This window comes from Emys orbicularis, chromosome 7 (genome assembly GCF_028017835.1).
Source record: "Emys orbicularis isolate rEmyOrb1 chromosome 7, rEmyOrb1.hap1, whole genome shotgun sequence".
Lineage (NCBI taxonomy): Eukaryota > Metazoa > Chordata > Testudines > Emydidae > Emys > Emys orbicularis.
The window spans coordinates 12,201,919-12,221,559 of NC_088689.1; positions in this window are offsets into that span (position 1 = coordinate 12,201,919).

Below are 19,641 nucleotides of genomic sequence, written 5' to 3' on the forward strand. Positions count from 1 at the left end.
TGCCAGACTAGATCAGACCTAAAGTCTAGTCCAGTCCAGTACCCTATTTCCAATAGTGGCCTGTGCTAGGTGCTTCAGAGGAAGGTGTGAGAACCCCGCAGTAGGCAGATGTGGGAAAACCTGCCCCCATACATTAGGTCTCACCCTTGTGTCTTACGATTAGAGATTGGTGTGAGCTCTGAAGCATGAGGTTTAATATCCATTCTGAAATTAGTTAAAATAATAATACCTGGCTCGTATATAGATCAGTCGATCTCAAAGCACTTCACAATTTTTAATTAATTAATCCTCACAACACCCCTGTGAGATGGGGAAATATTATTATCCCCATTTTATAGATAGGGAACTGAGGCAGAGAAAGGCTAAGTGAGTTGCCCAGATAGCAAAGCAGGGACTTTAACCCAGGTCTCCCAAGTCATAGATTAGTGCCCTAACCACTAATTATTTATAATCAAGCTTACTAATATTTCAAACCTGCAAATCTTAATTAAAGAGTGATCACACTGACTTCAAGGAATACTCACCTACTTAGTGTTGCAACTTTGTGCCCGGAATTTAAAAAAAAATACATATATTCTATAACTACAACATTAAAGATAAACTTACCCCTCAAGTCACCTCCATTAGCTTCCCAAGTGCCTGTATGATCATCTTGCCTTCAGTCCTCATCCTCCCTGTCTTTTCTGTATGTTATGATTATTATTTTTTATATTATTTATACACTCAATGCTCAAAGATGAGCTAACACCATACAGACAGCTTTCAGAAAATAAAAAGGGATGTGGACCCAGGGACTCAAAGGGCTTCTAGTCAAGGGATCAAATCCTGAGAATGCTGGCACACTTCTTGATTTTATGCACATACGTAGTTCCACTGGATAAATTTAAGCATGTGTGTAAATGTTTGCAGTATCAGGACCTATAATACAGACAAAGATTCAACTAGTGATAGCAACAATTGGGTAGGAATAGAGGGAGAGATGGACAAAGTTTAAAAATATAGTATCATGCAGATACTTAAGGCTGGCTAGTATGTTCACATGTTGATAGTTCCTCTATATATGTATATAGAGACACATGCATACTATGCCCCCAAACCTGCACTGTCTTGTGAATAATTTGAGAAATGTAAATAGTCCTGTTGGTGTCAGGCTGTCTGGAGTGGCTCAGCTCAAGGAAGACTGCCAGAAAACAGGGCAGACACCCCGAACCAGTGGTATGTTCTATAATTAGATTTCACCAAGCCAGTACCAAATGTGAACTCCTGGATCACTATACTATTCTTACCTGGGCATCAGAGACAGTCCCCTTAGATGCTCCAGTCTATCCTGCCACCCAGACAAACTGGACTTAGTGATAAATGGTCACTTACACCAAAGATCACATCACATTTAGTCAAATATCAGAGGGGTAGTCGTGTTAGTCTGAATCTGTAAAAAGCAACAGAGGACCCTCTGTTGCTTATCACATTTAGGTTGCTTCCAGTCCCAAGGGACCAGTAACTTACCCCAGACCCACTGGCACTCTAGCTCTTACACCAAAGACAACGCTGGCAGCCAATTCTATAGTAAACTAACTAAAGATTTATTAGCTAAGAAAAGGAAGTGAGTGTTATTGAGAAGTTAAAGCAGGTAAAATATATGCACAGGTGAGTCACAGTTTGTAATTCCAAATGGTAGCAGCGATGTAAAGGCTACCCAGAATAACTCTGGGGATCTGTCTCCTCGTTCAGTCATTCTGCCCTATTAGAATCCAAACAATCCAGGATTCATAGATGCATAGATTCTAGGACTGGAAGGGACCTCGAGAGGTCATCGAGTCCAGTCCCCTGCCCGCATGGCAGGACCAAATACTGTCTAGACCATCCCTGATAGACATTTATCTAACCTACTCTTAAATATCTCCAGAGATGGAGATTCCACAACCTCCCTAGGCAATTTATTCCAGTGTTTAACCACCCTGACAGGAACTTTTTCCTAATGTCCAACCTAGACCTCCCTTGCTGCAGTTTAAGCCCATTGCTTCTTGTTCTATCCTTAGAGGCTAAGGTGAACAAGTTTTCTCCCTCCTCCTTATGACACCCTTTTAGATACCTGAAAACTGCTATCATGTCCCCTCTCAGGCCTGGTCTACACTTACCCCCCAAGTCGAAGTAAGGTACGCAAATTCAGCTACGTGAATAACGTAGCTGAATTCGACATACCTTACTTCGAATTTACCGCGGTCCACACGCGGCAGGCAGGCTCCCCCGTCGACTTCGCGGTACTCCTCTCGCCGAGCTGGAGTACCGCAGTCGACGGGGATCACTTCCTGGTTCGATTTATCGCGTCCACACCAGACGCGATAAATCGAACTCGGAACTTCGATCCGCAGCCGTCGAACTACCGCGTAAGTGTAGACTAGCCCTCAGTCTTCTCTTTTCCAAACTAAACAAACCCAATTCTTTCAGCCTTCCTTCATAGGTCATGTTCTCAAGACCTTTAATCATTCTTGTTGCTCTTCTCTGGACCCTTTCCAATTTCTCCACATCTTTCTTGAAATGCGGTGCCCAGAACTGGACGCAATACTCCAGCTGAGGCCTAACCAGAGCAGAGTAGAGCGGAAGAATGACTTCTCGTGTCTTGCTCACAACACACCTGTTAATACATCCCAGAATCATGTTTGCTTTTTTTGCAACAGCATCACACTGTTGACTCATATTTAGCTTGTGGTCCACTATAACCCCTAGATCCCTTTCTGCCGTACTCCTTCCTAGACAGTCTCTTCCCATTCTGTATGTGTGAAACTGATTTTTTCTTCCTAAGTGGAGCACTTTGCATTTGTCTTTGTTAAACTTCATCCTGTTTAACTCAGACCATTTCTCCAATTTGTCCAGATCATTTTGAATTATGACCCTGTCCTCCAAAGCAGTTGCAATCCCTCCCAGTTTCGTATCATCCGCAAACTTAATAAGCGTACTTTCTATGCCAATATCTAAGTCGTTAATGAAGATATTGAACAGAGCCGGTCCCAAAACAGACCCCTGCGGAACCCCACTCGTTACGCCTTTCCAGCAGGATTGGGAACCATTAATAACAACTCTCTGAGTATGGTTATCCAGCCAGTTATGCACCCACCTTATAGTAGCCCCATCTAAATTGTATTTGCCTAGTTTATCGATAAGAATATCATGCGAGGATACCAAGTATCAGAGGGGTAGCCGTGTTAGTCTGTAGCCACAAAAACAACGAGGAGTCCGGTGGCACTTTAAAGACTAATAGATTTATTTGGGCATAAGCTTTCGTGGGTAAAAAACCCATTTCTTCAGATTCGTGGAGTGAAAATTACAGATACAGGCATAAATATACTGGCACATGAAGAGAAGGGAGTTACCTTACAAGTGGAGAACCAGTGTTGACAAGGCCAGTTGAGTCAGGGTGGATGTGGTCCACTCCCAATAATTGATGAGGAGGTGTTAATACCAAGAGAGGGAAAATTGCTTTTGTAGTGAGCCAGCCACTCCCAGTCCCTATTCAAGCCCAAATTAGTGGTGTTAAGTTTGCAAATGAATTGTAGCTCTGCAGTTTCCCTTTGAAGTCTGTTTTTGACGTTTTTTTGTTGAAAGATGGCTACTTTTAAATCTGTTATTGAATGTCCAGGAAGACTGAAGTGTTCTCCTACTGGCTTTTGTATGTTACCATTCCTGATGTCTGATTTGTGTCCATTTATTCTTTTTACATAGAGACTGTCCAGTTTGGCCAATGTACATGGCAAAGGGGCATTGCTGGCACATGATGGCATATATCACATTAGTGATATATGTGCCAGTATATTTATGCCTGTATGTGTAATTTTCACTCCATGCACCTGAAGAAGTGGGTTTTTTTACCCATGAAAGCTTATGCCCAAATAAATCTGTTAGTATTTAAGGTGCACCCGGACTCCTCGTTGTAATCCAGAGATAAGGGATCTTTCCTTGAATCCATTCTTATAGCTTCTTCTCACAGAAAACAAGCTGACAGTGTCACTACCCACGTGGGCTTTTCCTTTGATGATGGAGAGTGAGGAATTTTGACTGACGATTTTGAGTCTTTGATTGCCGATCATCATTCACAGTGACCACTTGCTTTGACATTAACATTTTTCTGTTAAAGTTCTTAATTTGCATTTCACAAGGCTTTTTTCTCATTTGATGGCTCGTTTGATGGGTTATTTAGTTACAGGGATATACACAATGTAAATGTTTGCTACTACATTATAACAGGATACAGATAAGTGCAAACAATGCAAGTAACATCCCCTTAGTTTTCATGACATTTAAAAACAAAAACATTCATATACATTTAACAGTTAGTTTGATCTATACTAATACACAAGGGAATTGACCTGGGCTTTGGCATGAGCTGACATCTGGTCTGCCAGTGTCACGCTGGGTTTTCTGGAACTACTCCCATATGGAAAGCTAAGCCTGTGTGTGTACAATATTGCCAACTTCAATCGTTGAAAAACATAAGTCAGGGCTCCCCAAAAAATCACAAGATTGTATGATTTTTTAAAGAAAATCTCATGCTTTTTAAACCATTCAGAGGTCTTTTTATTTGCCTTCTGATTTCTGAGCCGTTAGGGTACCCTCACTTCACATTATCAAGATTTTCTCTGCAACCATAAGGGCTAGAAACTTACTTGAAAAAAATAAAACAGAAAGCTGAGATTCGCATGCAATTCTTTTTATTCAAGCAATGGGGGCTTTAGGAAAAGCACCAAATAGCAAGCACTGATAACATTGTTCATACATAGGTATGCACGCTTACAGAAATTTTGCGTGAGGCTTTTTAAAAAAAAAATTAGAAGTAGTCTTTTGAAGTACCAAGTGTAACTGGTCAGTGGCTATTGGCATATTTAACCTTTTTGTAGTCCTAGCCCATGTCAGGTGCCTGGGGTTAAAAAGCAAAGATCAGTCTCTTACCAGGGCTCCTCTGTGTTACGTCATTATTTCCTTTTTTCCCATTTTAACTTGTATTTCTGGGGCAAGTGATCGCTCTCTATAAAGTGTGAAACACTTCTTGTGTTGTATAAAGCCCCAGTCTTGCAAGAAGCTTTGCATGAGCAGACCCTCATTTACTTAGATGTGGTGTTACATGGGCACCCATGCAGAGGTCCTTGCAGGATCAGTGCCTAAGTAATAAATAATAAAAGTAGCTTATCCTCACCCCAAAAGAGAATTATATCCACTCCCCACAATCAGTCCCTATGCACTCATTGGTCTCTAGGCCTGATTCACACATTGATGTCAATCAACTGTAAATCAATTGAAGTTAATGGGTGAAATCCTGGCCCTATTGAAGTCAATGACAGTGTGCCACTGATTTCAGGGGGCTAGAATTTCATCTAGTGAATTTACACTGGTGTAAGATCAGAGATAGGATCCTAAGTTAGCAGATAGATCAATAAAATGTCCTTGGCATTCAGTCCTAAACGTGTCTGAACTGCATTTCAGTAGTAGGTAAAAGGATTCTTATATGGTCCACAAAGCCTTTTGGAATGCAAGGAACTACACAAATGGCACTTATTAATTATAAGAAGACATAAATTGAAAAACCTACCTTGGCTGACTACGTAAGGGAAAATACCTATGTTTACCATAATAGAGTAGCTGGCAGAAGAAGCAATTGCTTCTTTGCTGGAAGAATAATCCATTTCTTAAATGTAACAGTAGGAAAACAGATGGTTCCTTTGTCTTTTTATATACCTATGAAGTCAGTGGTTCTCTTCAGCTCCTGTAATTCAAAGCTGAAATGAACAATTTTAGGAATCTTTGGAATTAAATGTACCATATACATTTTCTTTAAAAAAAAAAAAAAAAAATTAGGGTAGACTTAAAGTTACTGTGGTAGAACTTTTTTCCCTCCCCATATTTTTCTGGAAAGTGGGATTTCAAAACACCCAGCTCAAACGTTAGAAAACCAGGAAATGCTCCATAAAGGCCTCCTTACAGATCCCTGAAAAGAACATTGGCTTTATAAGAAACTCCACCCACAAGCTTCTAGAAACCAGGAAATGCTCCATTAAGTTCTGCTTCTCACTCTCACACCTCTCTCAACTCTGCCTTTATTGGGATGCCAGTGCCTTTAGTTTAGGAGAACATTTGCCTAAATGATTAAATTGCAGTAATCCCAAGATCCATTTGTAACATAGGTAAGGATATTTAAAACAAAATTATTTTAGGACCCTTTACTGGTAGCACACACTAAGGCAGCTTATAGGATTACTGTGCAGAAAGGATTCTCTTCCTACCCTAGCTGCTCTCTCTGGCTTCTACTCCAGCCTTAGGGCTAGAATAACTCCCAAATCACCCATGAGAACCTTAGACTAGGGGACAATAGGTTGTTATTATTATTAATAAATATTTATATGATAGCACTGCTTATGCTTGGTGCTGTACAAACAGTTATAGAGAGAATTTACAGTGTAAAAGTCTCTCATGCTCTCTCCCTGTGCAATGGAACCACATCTGTTCTGCAGCAGACAAGGGCCCTCTGCATTGCAGGAAGGGGGCAGTATTTACCCCTTAATCATTTTGGGATGATGCTGGTTTTGGTTTAGGGATATTGTTTCATTATAAAAGGAAACAAACAAACCAAAAAAAGGTAGGCCCAAAAGATGTTTACACAATAGTTCCATTCTCTACCTAACAACTGTTAATAATATGTTGCAGTTCTATAGACCTTTCTATCAGAGGAGCTCAAAGTACGTTACAAATAGGGATATGTCTACACTGCAAAAACAAAAAAAGGTGTGTTCTTAAATCAGATTATGTAACCTGGCTTGCTAACTCAGGTTAAAATAGCTTTTAACTCATTGAGACCTACAGGGCAGCCTGTGGTTGAACTCAAGCTACTAACCCAAGTTATTAGCTAAGTTGATGTGTCTTTGCCACCATTCCTGGGTTAGCTAATAAGGATTTAGCTAACCCAAGTTAAGATGACACCTTTTATTTATAGTGTAGACATAGCCTAAGTCTCAGAACCCTTCTTGAACTATAGAGAAGTATTATCGCTATTTTACTGATGAGTAAATTGATTGAGACATGGCATTGGATCAACACTCCCAGGCAGAAGCTTACCAGCACAAGCTTTTTCTTCTCAGAGCTCCCACATAGCCACCAATGGATTTCCACCCACAACTGCCTCTGGGTCCACAGCACCTCTGAACAGTGATGAGCTTCCAAAATCTTAATAATCGGTTCCCTACTGGGTTTTCGCCGGCACTTCGGCGGCGGGTCCTTCAGTGCCGCTGAAGACCCGGAGCGAGTGAACGACCCGCCGCCGAAGTGCCGCTGCCGACCCGGTAGGGAACCGGTTATTAAGTACCGCCCGGTGAGTACAAGCCCGAGACTCCCTACCCTAACTGCTCCCCAGGGCCCCACCCCCTACCCAACTCCATGTCCCCTGACTGCCCCGACCCCATTCACCACCCCGACAGACCCCTGAAATTCCCGCGCCTACACAACCCCCCCATTCCCCATCCCCTGACCCCCCCCGAACCTCCACCCCCTCCAACCGCTCCCTGCCCCATATCCAACCCCACCTCCCTGCCCCGGCCCGGCCCCCTTACCATGCTGCTCAGGGCAGCGTGTATGGATGCCGCGCGGCCCGCTGGAGCTCGCAGCCCCACCCCCTTACCATGCTGCTCAAAGTGGCAGGAGCTGCCGAGCTGCCTAGGAGCGCTCCAGAGTGCTGGTGCCGGGCTCTGCGAGAGGGGGGAAGGCGGGGGAGGGGTTGGGGGAGCCTCCCCAACCGGGAGCTCAGGCGGGCCGGACAGGACGGTCCCACGGGCTGGATGTGGCCCGCGGGCCGGAGTTTGTCCACTCTTTAACAACCGGTTCTAAACCGGCTTCTAAATTTAACAACCGGTTCGCGCGAACTGGTGCGAACCGGCTCCAGCTCCCCACTGCCTCTGAACATCAGGACCATAAATGACTCTTCCAAGAAGATGCAGGAAGAGCTGTGAATAGCATCCAGATTGCCTGACTCCCAGTCCCATGCATTATTCCCAAGACCATTCTAACAGAATAGAATAACTGCAGGATGATTAGAGTCCTGAATGTGTATGAGTGTCATATTATTGTACGATTGTGAAAGAGGTTTTTTTTTTTTAATTAACAGGAACTGTTCTCTTTGCTAAAACTTTTTTTATCATAGAAGTGTTTGTCTACACACAGTTTTTGCACCTCTATATCAGTATAGTTAAAACAGTGCAAATCCTTAGGGTGGACACAGTTATATAAAGGTGGTTGGGCATAAGTTATACCAATAAAAGTACCTTTATATTTAATTTAGATTGTAAGCTTTTTGAGGACATGGACCATCATTTTGTTCTATGTTTGTACTTCACTTAGCACAGTGGTTCTCAACCTATTTACCACTGTGGGCTGCATATGCAGCTCTCTATGTGTTATGTGGGCTGCACTCCCCCCCGCCACACTATATGTATATATATATATATTACACACTACCTATATAGCCTGAGGATATCACATGGGCTGCAGCTTAGCGAGAAACACTGACTTAGCGCAATGGGGTCCTGGTCCATGGCTGGGGGTCCTAGGCAGTAACGTAATACAAATAATAAATTGATATAGTGAGAGGTACAAACTACGTGTGTAGACAGGCCCTAAGAGACAGCAGCCTTCACAGTTTCCTTCTGTTCCCTGCAGCTACTCTGATACTGTTCGGATCACCCTCATTTTTTTCCAGCACTCTCACTGTACTCACTCTCCCAGAGAACCTCTGACCCACTCTTTTACAAACATCTCTTTTTATTGCAACAGCCAACTCTGTTTTCTTTTTAACATTGCTCTATTTATTGCTGTAATTTCCTGCCTTTTCCAGCTTTAATATCCAATTCATGGAAAGTCCCCTAGTAACTAACAACACTTTAAAAACTCTCTTACCCTGTCCTTATTCTCTTGGAATGCTCTGAAAGACCTTTGCATTAGTTCGCATACCGATAAAACTCCATGTCCCCAATGGGGAACTTAATTTTCCTGTTAATTACTTCCTCTCAGATGTTTCCATTTTAGAGTCTATAGTGTTAATTAGTGTAGTTTTAAAGGCTGTTCAGATTGACATCTTTGTTTTTATTAATACAAATCTTGGAGATAGAAATGATTAATCTTCTGAATGTACTGATAAGATCCTGTACTTTTTAGGCCATAAATGAAGATTTTCAGGTTAGTATTTGTGTTTGTGAAGGCTTGTATGAAATAACAATATTTTTAAAAGCCTCACTGATATTAGCACTTCCCAAACACTGGGGGCACTAGGTTTGTCCTGGGGTAAGGGGAACGTGATGGTGCCGGGGAGGTAAAAGAAGTTGCATGATCCTGGAATGACCCTGCCATTTCCCCTCACCCCCCACACTACAACTTTGGATAATATGCGATTTCCCTCCCTGTTCCTAAAGCAATCAGCTATGGTTGCAGCTCATATATTCAGGGCTGCAATCCAGCCTTCACTGAAGTTAGTGGGAGTCTTTCCATTGATTTCAGTCTGTGTTTGATCAACTCCCCAGGCAGAAGCTTACCAGCACAAGCTTTTTCTTCTCTGAGCTCCCACAGAGCCACAAATGGATTTCGCCATCTACTGGTGATAGAGGTACTGAGGAGAAGGAAGAATGTACTAGTACTGTAGAGTAGACATTGCACTAGGACTTAGAAGACCTGGATGCAATTTCTGGCTCAGCCACAGACTTCCTGTGACTTTAGGCAAATCACTTAATTCAGCCTGTGCCTCAGTCCCCCATCTGTAAAAGGGGATTATACCTCCCTATCTCAGCCGGGTATTGTGAGGATAAAATCTATTAAGGACTGTAAGGTGCTCAGATACTATGGTGAAGAGTGCCATATAAGATAAAGAGTGTAAACACTAAAATAGACCATGCTGAAGCATTCCTAGCACTATGTGTAGACCTGGATTTCAGGACACTGTGCTGAAAACACCTGCAGCCTTTCTTCATTAACGCCACTTTTGTTGCAAAGATGTAATAGGGCTGGAAAACGGGTACAACATTATCTTGTGTAGATACAGTCTAGAGAAAGGGAAACAAACTGAGCTGAAAAAAAAATACTGCATAGTAAAAGAAAGGGGAAAAGAAGAAAGGAAAGGGGGAAAAGAGAGGAAATGAACTGAAAATAGAAGACAAAGCAGAAAATTTTCTAGGGCACAGTGCAAAACCCATTTAAAATGTTTCAGAACAAAATGTGCTCCTAGTCAAACGCTGTGTCCTAAGTTTCATGTTGCAAACATATTTTTACAGCAAAGTTCTGAATTCATATAAAATGAGGTTGGCAACTGAAATGCTGACAGACACTTAATTTTATTGGTGCTATCAGAACACTAGTTATTGGAACATCCTGGCTTGCAGCCTGCTGCTGAAATGTAACATTTAGCACCTGCAGCTGACAGGGTTGCCAGCTGTGGAGTGTAGCCAATTAAATCCAATTTAAGAGAAACCCAAAGTTGCCCAAACATGTTCTGAGCGAGACGGCATCTTTTGTAGATTCAACTGAAATCTAATGCCTGAGGCGAAACGGGTACAAAAGTTCTCTGTAGCCAACATCTGAGAAAAAGTAATCACTTAGATCTTCCATTGGCAATAGAGTCAAGAGCACCTGTGTGATCCCAACTGTACATTGTGTGGCACTTAAGAGGCTAAAAGTGAAGCCAGTGAATGTCCTTAGCCTTCAAAGAACTCAATTAATGTTCTGGAGGGGACAGAGTGAAAACAACTGCAATAATTTTGCTGAACAAATGGGTGAGGTCTCATGGAGCATGATTAATGTATTGTTTAATTGGTGCCCTGACAACCAGACTCTCGTTGAAAATAAAGACAATTCAGCGTCAGCTTCTAAACTTAGGGATGGCAGACATAACCAGAGTGCTGAAAATTAGAAGGTGACATTAAATTATCTCTGATTATTCTGCTGGTCCCTCTTTCAGAGTGCTGAAAGAGTTCATTGTGATGCAGCACTGAATCCACTGTAGAGACCGTGCCAGCAACTGCCTATAGCTCACTGACACAGCTCTATAGTAGGTCTATGCAGATTCCAACTCTGATTAAATACCTTTTGTGATAACCTTCCTTCAAAAAGATAATATCAGCTTATCTGCAGCGGTAAGTCTACATTACAAAATTAAGTTGACTTAAGTTACGTCTACGCATAGCCACCACAGTAATAAAATCACTTTTGCATGTTCACACTACCCATTGTGTGTCGGCGGTGCATGTCTTCACTACGAGCGCTTGCATCAATGCAGAGAGCAGTGCACCGTGGATAGCTATCCCACTGTATGACTTGCCACAATCTAGCGCAGGGCATGGGCGGCGGGTATCATAGGCAAGGGGAGGCTGTGCCTCCCCAAACGGTCTACCGTGGCCCCGTCTCCAGGCCAGCTTGCCTCCTGCAGGGACTTGGGGCTGCCCGGGTGGCTGGTGTTGGGCCGCGCTGCCTGCCCAGCACTCCGGGCAGGACACCTGGAGCCCCGGGGCTGGGGGCATGGCGACCGGGCCACCTGGAGCCCCGGGGATGGGGGCGCGGCAGCCGCTCTGCCCGGCCACCCGGGGATGGGGATGCAACAGCCGTGCCGCCCAGAAGCTGTGGGTGCTGAGAGTGGCTGTGAGGGGCTGTCGTGGGGGTGCTTTGGGCTCCTGCGGAGGAAGGGGAGATAGAAGAGGAAGGAGAGGGGGCAGAAAGGGAGGGGCGGGGCCTTGGGCACAAGGGGAGGGGCCCGGGATTAGCCTCCCGGGCGGCCGGGTCACTGGCCGCCGATGGCACAAGGTGTTTTGGGAAGGGTTTGCAATGTCTCACGGGGGCAAATGGGTTGCACAGGGGTCACTGGTTTCAATGTCCCATGATGCAGTTTTCTCAATCCCATAATTTTATCTGCATCCTATAATGTTTTGCACCTCTTTTCAAAAGCCCTGCAAATCCCACAGGTCCGCCATCTGTGTGAGAAGCTTGGATCCTGCATACCTCTGCATGATTGTGATGAGCATTGTGAGCATGAGTGCCTAATTCTGCAGTATGTGGGAGGGATAGCTCAGTGGTTTGAGCATTGGCCTGCTAAACCCAGGGTTGTGAGTTCAATCCTTGAGGGAGCCATTTGGGGATTGATCCTGCTTTGAGCCGGGGGTTGGACTAGATGATCTCCTGAGGTCCCTTCCAACCCTGATAATCTATGATTCTATGTGCAGAGCCACCAGAGGGGCCGCAGGGAACATGACGATTCTGTGGAGGCTACCTTGATGTGTGGCATAGAAAGAAACAATTCATGGTTGTTGTTATCATTTATGGAGCAGCTGCGGACAGTGGAGTGCCGGCTTTGGGCCCGAGAAACAAGCACTGAGTGGTGGGATCACATCATTATGCAGATATGGAATGATGAGCAGTGGCTGCAGAAGTTTTGGATGCACAAGCCCACATTCCTGGATGTGTGTGTGTGGAGTTCACCCCTACCCTTCAGCTCAGTGACCCCAAAATGAGAGCTGCACTGACAGTGGAGAGTGAGTGGTGATCGCTGTGTGAAAGCGATACATTGGGAATCAATTTGGAGTTGGAAAATCCACCCTGGGCGTTGCTGTGATGCAAGTGTGCAGGGCCATTAATCTCCTACCATCTGCAGCTGCTATGAAGGACCGTGACTCTGGGCAATGTGCAGGACATAGTGGATGGTTTTGCAGCAATGGGGTTCCTGAACTGTGGTGGGGTGACAGATGGCACACTGACTTTCCCCTGGTGTTATCTGGACCGGTGATCTGCTAGGCCACTCCAATCCTCGACTCTGGGAGCCAGCCAGCCTTACCCTGCTTTTCTGTGAGAATCCCCACTCCTAGGCTGTTCACGCACAGCCTCTAGCATGTAAGCTGCTCCCAGCTACGTGAGTGAGCACTTTTGGCCAGCTGCTGCTTGGATTGTGCAACCTAATGACACAAGCCAATATCTCCGGTCCCAGAAACAACCCTAAGAACCTCCATCTTGCAGTGTCCAGTTATGCCCGCTGGACGCTGCAAGGTTATATGAGTTTGTCAATTTAACAAAGAAATTGATATGTACCAGGCTTGTTATCCCAAGGAGAGTCTCTGACACGCTTCAAACCAAACGCACTGCTTCAGGTAGAAAAACAAACAAATTTATTAACTACAAAAGACAGATTTTAAGTGATTATAAATCAAAGCACGAGAAGTCAGATTTCGTCAAATTAAATAAAAGCAAAACACATTCTGAGCTGATCTTAACACTTTCAGTGCCATTACAAATGTAGATGCTTCTTACCCCAGGCTGGCTGGTTGCCCTTCAGCCAGGCTCTCCCCTTTGATCAGTGCTTCAGTCACTTGGTGGTGGTCTCTGTAGATGGAGGTGGAAGAGAGAGAGCATGGCAAACGTCTCTCCCTTTTATCATGTTCTTTCTTCCCTCTTGGCTTTGCCCCCGCCTTCAGAGTCAGGGGAGCATTACCTCATCGTAGTCCCAAACTGACCAAGGGAAAGGGGGCAACTCACTTGAGAGTACAATGGATCCTTTGTTGCTGCCTAGGCATACATGCCCTGATGAGTTGTTAACTGCCCCTCTGCTCCTGGAGAGTTTTGTCTGGGCTTGTTTTAAGCCATGAGGACACATTTTCAGCCTCATAACTATATATATGAAATTACAACCTATAACATTACTATAACAACAATGCTCAGTGCATCATGAGCCTTCTGAAGACACCCAACATGACAAACTTTGCATTGGATACCATACAATCATATTAAAAGGATGAACAGGGGGGTGCAGGGTGTTCCCCCGCGGTACAGGACGTCACATACACATATCCCTATTTTGGCACCAGACCACCTTTCCCAGAGTACATCAACAGAAAGGGCCACTTTCCTATGGTATTGCAAGCACTGGTGGATCACCGGGGACATTTTACCTACATCAATGCGGGATGGTCAGGGAAGGTGCATGACGCATACCTCTTTAAGAACACAGGTGGCCTGTTCAGAAAGCTGCAAGCAGGGACTTTCTTTCCAGATCAGAGGATTATCATTAGGGATGTTCAAATGCCAATAGTCATCCTGTGAGATCTAGCCTACCCCTAACTTCCATGGCTCATGAAGCCATACACCGGCGATCTTGACAGCACCAAAGAGCGCTTCAGCTACAGGCTCAGCAGGTGCAGAATGACAGTTGACTGTGCCTTTGGCTGTTTGAAAGACCGCTGGCACTGTTTATTCATGAGATTAGACCTCAGTAAAAAAAAATCCCAATGGTTATAGCTGCCTGCTGTGTGCTTCATAATATCTGTGAAGCAAAGGGGGAAAAGTTTTGGCCAGGGTGCAGGGCAGAGATGAAACGGCTGTCTACTGATTTTGAGCATCCAGATACCAGAGTTATAAGAAGAGTTCAATGAGGAACTATATGGCTCAAGGAGGCATTGAAAGACCATTTTAATAGTGATCCACAGTGTGCTGTGCCTGGCATTGTTTTTGGGTTTTGTTTTTTTTTGTAGCCTCAGTTTTTTGCACCTCAAATTGTTTTTTGAGTGCTGTGTCTGTAGTAATATAACATTGCAAATACATCTATTGCTATTATCTGTGAATGATGTCAGCCCCAGCCAGCATATGTTGTGAACTAATAAATATGAATTGTTTCCATAAATAGACTTCCAAACCCATGCAGACAGACATATTTATAACTGAATGAAACTTTATAAATACAGGGAAAAGAACATTGACGGGAAAGAACAGTCATTTTCATTTCACAAACACATATACCTACTGTCTCTCTCACAGGTCAGCGTATGTGTGGCTGTGATTGTCTATACTCTCCTCCGGGGTGGAGAGGGGGTAGTGTAGTGGCCCCCAATGCCATGTGAAATGGGTGGGTAGGTGTGTAGAGAGGTCCCGGAATGCAGTTTTCTATGGGCTGCAGAGGGAGGTGAGCACAGATCAACAAGAGTCTCCAGCACGTCTGTTTGCTACTTGAGATGTGCTAGCAACTCCTGCTGCTGCATGTGTCTCTCCTTTTCCTGAGCTTTTCTCCTCTCCACTCTATCCCTATCCATTCTGTCTCTGAGGGTGATCCTCCAAGCCCTGTGTTCGGTATCCAAAGCATGAGAGGCTTGCAGGATCTCTTGGAACATGGCATCCCACATTCACTTTGTTCTCCTTCTTATCTGGCTGAACCGCTCTGCACATGTGGATGGAGACTCTCAAAGCCACATTTCCAGGTGCAAAAGATACAATGCACAGAGGTATTATTGTGAGTGTATTCACAAGATAAATGGAAACTTAGTATACTGAGCTCATTCCCCTTGATTCACACAAGTTGCAAGCACTACATTCTCACTTCTCCTTGGGATTCATAGAGCATGGCGGCAGTCCCAGACATGATAAGTACAGCCCACGGAGAGGGGGTAAGTTGGGACATTCGGAGATGGGATAGCTCACAGATATGAGTATATGCGGATAGGGCAATTGAACTGAATACTGGCACCGTTTCCCACAGTTGGTAGTGATTTTAGCTGATATCTCACTCATGAAGGTAACAGAGGCTGAATGGGAACGTTTCCTGCACTCTTCCTGACTGGGGCCATATGTTGCTAGCTGCATGCTGGAATGGTGCCTGCTGAAGTAATTGCTGAGTAGCATGGGTAAGTGTCCTACCGCGATGGAAGAAATAAGGCAGCCATCGCCAGAAACCTTTGGAAGAGGATTTCAGACTTCCTCCAGGAAAGTTTCCTCAAGATCGCAATGGAGGATTCACAGGACATCCCAGTGCACATAAATACATTGTTTGGCAGGGCCCCCTCTGCCTAATTGTACAGGGGAGTGAGAAGCAGATAGCAACTTTGCCTCTCTTTGTTATTTCACTACCTCTTCTAGAATGATTAATAAAAAATAAATGAACAGATGTGTCCCTGCAATATCAAAGCAAACTGCATACTTACCAGAGGTTCCTTCCCCCGCATCAGGCTTGCCTGTGCTGAATTGTAGGCACTGGCTCAATTACTCTTGCATCAAAAACAGGTCCTCGCTCACTGTGCCACTGGATCCCTCAGTCGCCTGTCCCCCATACTCCTCCTGCAGGGACCAGTGATTCTGGCTCCTCTGAAGTGTCCACATGGTGGTGGTGGGGTCTCCACTGAGGATGGTGTGCAACGCTTTGTAAAAGTGGCATGTCTGCGGCTCTGCACCAGAGTGACTGTTAGCCTCACTTGCCTTCTGGTACACCTTCCGCAGCTCCTTGGATTTCACGCGGCACAGCTGCAGGTCCCTCTTTTAGCCCTTCTTTCTCCTACATGCCCCAAGCAATCTGCTGTGATATCAACATTTTTACGGTTGGATCAGAGCTGTGCCTGCACAGCCTTTTCCCCCCACAGATGCAGGAGATCCACCACCTACTGTATACTGCAGGGAGAAGCATGTCTGCAGCATGGAGCCAGCATGGTCAGGTGGGCAGTCATTAGGTAAGCTCTCCACGCCAAGGAAACAGGAAATGAAATTTCAAAAATTTGCTTTAGAGGGGAGGGGCATATACCTATGTACCTGGCTACCAGGCAGCGGAGTTCAAAACGGTGACCAGAGTGGTCATAGTGGGGCATTGTGGGACACCTCCTGGGGCCACTAAAGTTGACATAAGTAATGCAGTGTCTTCAGTGACATTGCGGCGACCTAACTATATCGACCTAAGTGCTACATCTCTCATGGAGGTGGAGTTATTAAGTCGGCATAGTGGGCGAGTTACATTGGTGGGAGCAACATTTTAGTGTAGATGCTTACAAAGTTAGGTCAATGTAAGCTGCCTTGTGTTCACCTAACTCTGTAGACCAGACCTCTGAGGTGGTCTGTTTTGAACTCAACTCCCTCAGCAGCAGGAACTCTGGCAGGAGGACTTTATCTCTGACATTTCTAGTGGGGGAGACCCCAAATAGTCTCAAAGCTGTAGTAAACAGTGCTCTGCATTGTATCCAGAAATTAACACTAACCACACACTAATTTAGAGAGGAATAGGTGTCAAATGTCAGGGGAACAATTGGTGGTACTCTTCCAAGCTCCGCCACAAAATAAGATCCACCCATTCATGACACCACAGGGAGACACTGCTCACAGTAGATTCGGCAAGAGTTCAACATATGATTGTGTATACTGTCTGAGCTTCATTGGGCTCCTTGAGTTTGGCTCCCACTTGATGGGACTTGAACATGCTCATGAGGTCTGCTGTGCTCTTTGGGTTTGGCTCCTTCTTGACAGAGGGACAAAAATACATGGTGGTAACTTCCAAGCACCCCCCCACACACCACCCTGACTTGTGGCACCACAATGAGAGTTCATTCACAGTAAATGATGCACATCTGTGATTCACCCTTTTCTTTCTTACATGAGAATGAAACAGTTAACAATATGGAAAACCTTAGGAACATCCAGGCTTGTAGGGAAAATTTAAGTCGATATTTATGTTCTGCTGTTATAATTAGGGTTTAAATTTGACTTTATACGGTATGTACAGATTTTGTTTGGAGCAGAGTAGGAATGCTACCTGTTTAAGCCTCATTAAAAATTAAGTTTTATGGACCTGATTTTCAGCCCAATTCTCCCTTTTGTGCCCTCACTTTTGCAGATGCAAGTAATGGTGGATGCAGTTGTGATTCCACAATCAATTGTATGTGCATCATTGTCATTTTGATGCCTAACTGCTGGGGTGAACATGCACCAGGAAGTTAGGCATCCTAATGATATTGATTGTGCCATATAAAATGAAGACACATTTTTGTCTTCTTAGACTGTAAACTTTATGGGGCAGGGACCATGACCATGCCTTGGTATGCGTTTGTACACCATGTAGCACAATAGGGCTCTGATCTTGACAGGGGCCTCTGGACTCTTTTGCAAAATAAATAATACATTAAAAAAATAAGGTAAAGTGCTGTTTGACCAAATTGCCCAGCACTTGTTTCAAGGACAGTATATCACTATTTGCGATGTAATAAATTAAAAGGTGCAATTAATTAATTTGCATACAGGACTTTGAAGTTGCAGAGTGCAAATTGCAAACTGATTATCATGGGGCAAGTAAGCAGATAAATTGGTCCAATGGCCTATTGAGATCTTGGCTGACTCTTGCAAGGCACTGAGATGTTGTGTTGATGGGTGCTGTTGTAAGGACCTAGATAGACACAGTTATTATGATTGCAGAGCGCATGTGATAGTGCGAGAGAAAGACGGATTCAGCAAAATGCAGTGAGTTTATACAGCACAGTCTAGTGTAGTGTGCAATATTCAGCATAGGATAGAATGCAGACTAAATATGCAAGTGCTGTCTCAGGTATCGTTCAGGGTGCAAAGTGCAGAAATGGTTGCATTACAAAGGGCACCAAAAGTGCAAAAGCCAGTACTTTTGCACTGCAGCTGGGACAATGATTGGAGGGTGCCATCTGCAGTGTTATTAACTGCATCAGAACCCATTATAAATCAAGCCTAGAATCAGCTGTAAAATAATCAGTTAGCTCTGATAACAAAGCCAGGCCCCATGTGAAACCAGTCACCAAACCCACTGCACCATGCCACTCCAAGTAGGAAAGCCACTAGACTCAGTCTGTGCATGCCTAGAGGTGAATTAAGATTCATTAGGATCCTGGACACAAAGAACATTTGGGCCCCCCGCTTGCCGTGGGGCCATGCCCCCTGCTCCTCCTCTCCCGAGGCCCTGGCCAGGCCCGAAGCCGGAGCTGGGCAGTAGTAAGAGCCGCCCAGGGACCCAAGCCACTGTGGGCAGAGCCAGGGGCTGCTCTCTGTGGACAATCTGATTTCAGTTTGAGCAGCCTATTTTGGTTGAATTTCAACTTGTTCCCAGGCCAATTTAAACTAAATGGAAAAAGCCACTCTCAGATGATGTTTTCACTGCAAAAAAGTTGTGGCTTTACATAGATGTGGTGAATTCGAGATTGCTATCTCAATGTAAAATCCTAGTGGAAACAAACCACTGTAGTTTATACCTCAGCTTAGTTAGTCGAGGTCACCTCTATATCCCCCAACTGGGGTTTAGCCCTACTAGCTACATTAAGGTCAGAACTACCCATGCCTTCCCTCCACTCAATTTTATATCACAGCAGTGATCCTGGTATCAAAACACACCATTTCTGCAGTGAACACATAGCCTTTACCTGAAATCAGAGCAGCCACACTGGGGTTTACACTAGTTTAACTAAATCAGTTTAAATCCACCCCTCCAGTCAAACCAGGGCCACTTTTACATGCAGACAGCCTCCATGCTTATTAGATCACCTTACATTTGAGGCCATCAAAGAACAGCAATTTATTGACAAGGCAACAAATACAGAGTTAGGGCTACCGTGAGGCCAAGGGTGATGGTGAGGCAAATATTAAAAAAAAACCAAACCCATGAGCTAGAGTAATCGAGATCAGAGGTTCTTCCATAGGCTGTCGCTTATGATGATCTCATCTCTCCATCACAGGGCATCTCCTGTTGCCTTCTCCCCTTGCACCACTTTTATACCAGTGTAACTCCCTGGACTAGCAGCGGAGCTACGCTGGGGGCTGGAGCCCGAAGCCCCGCGGCCGGGAGACGGAGCACGCGGCCGAAGCCTGGGCGAAGGTGATGGG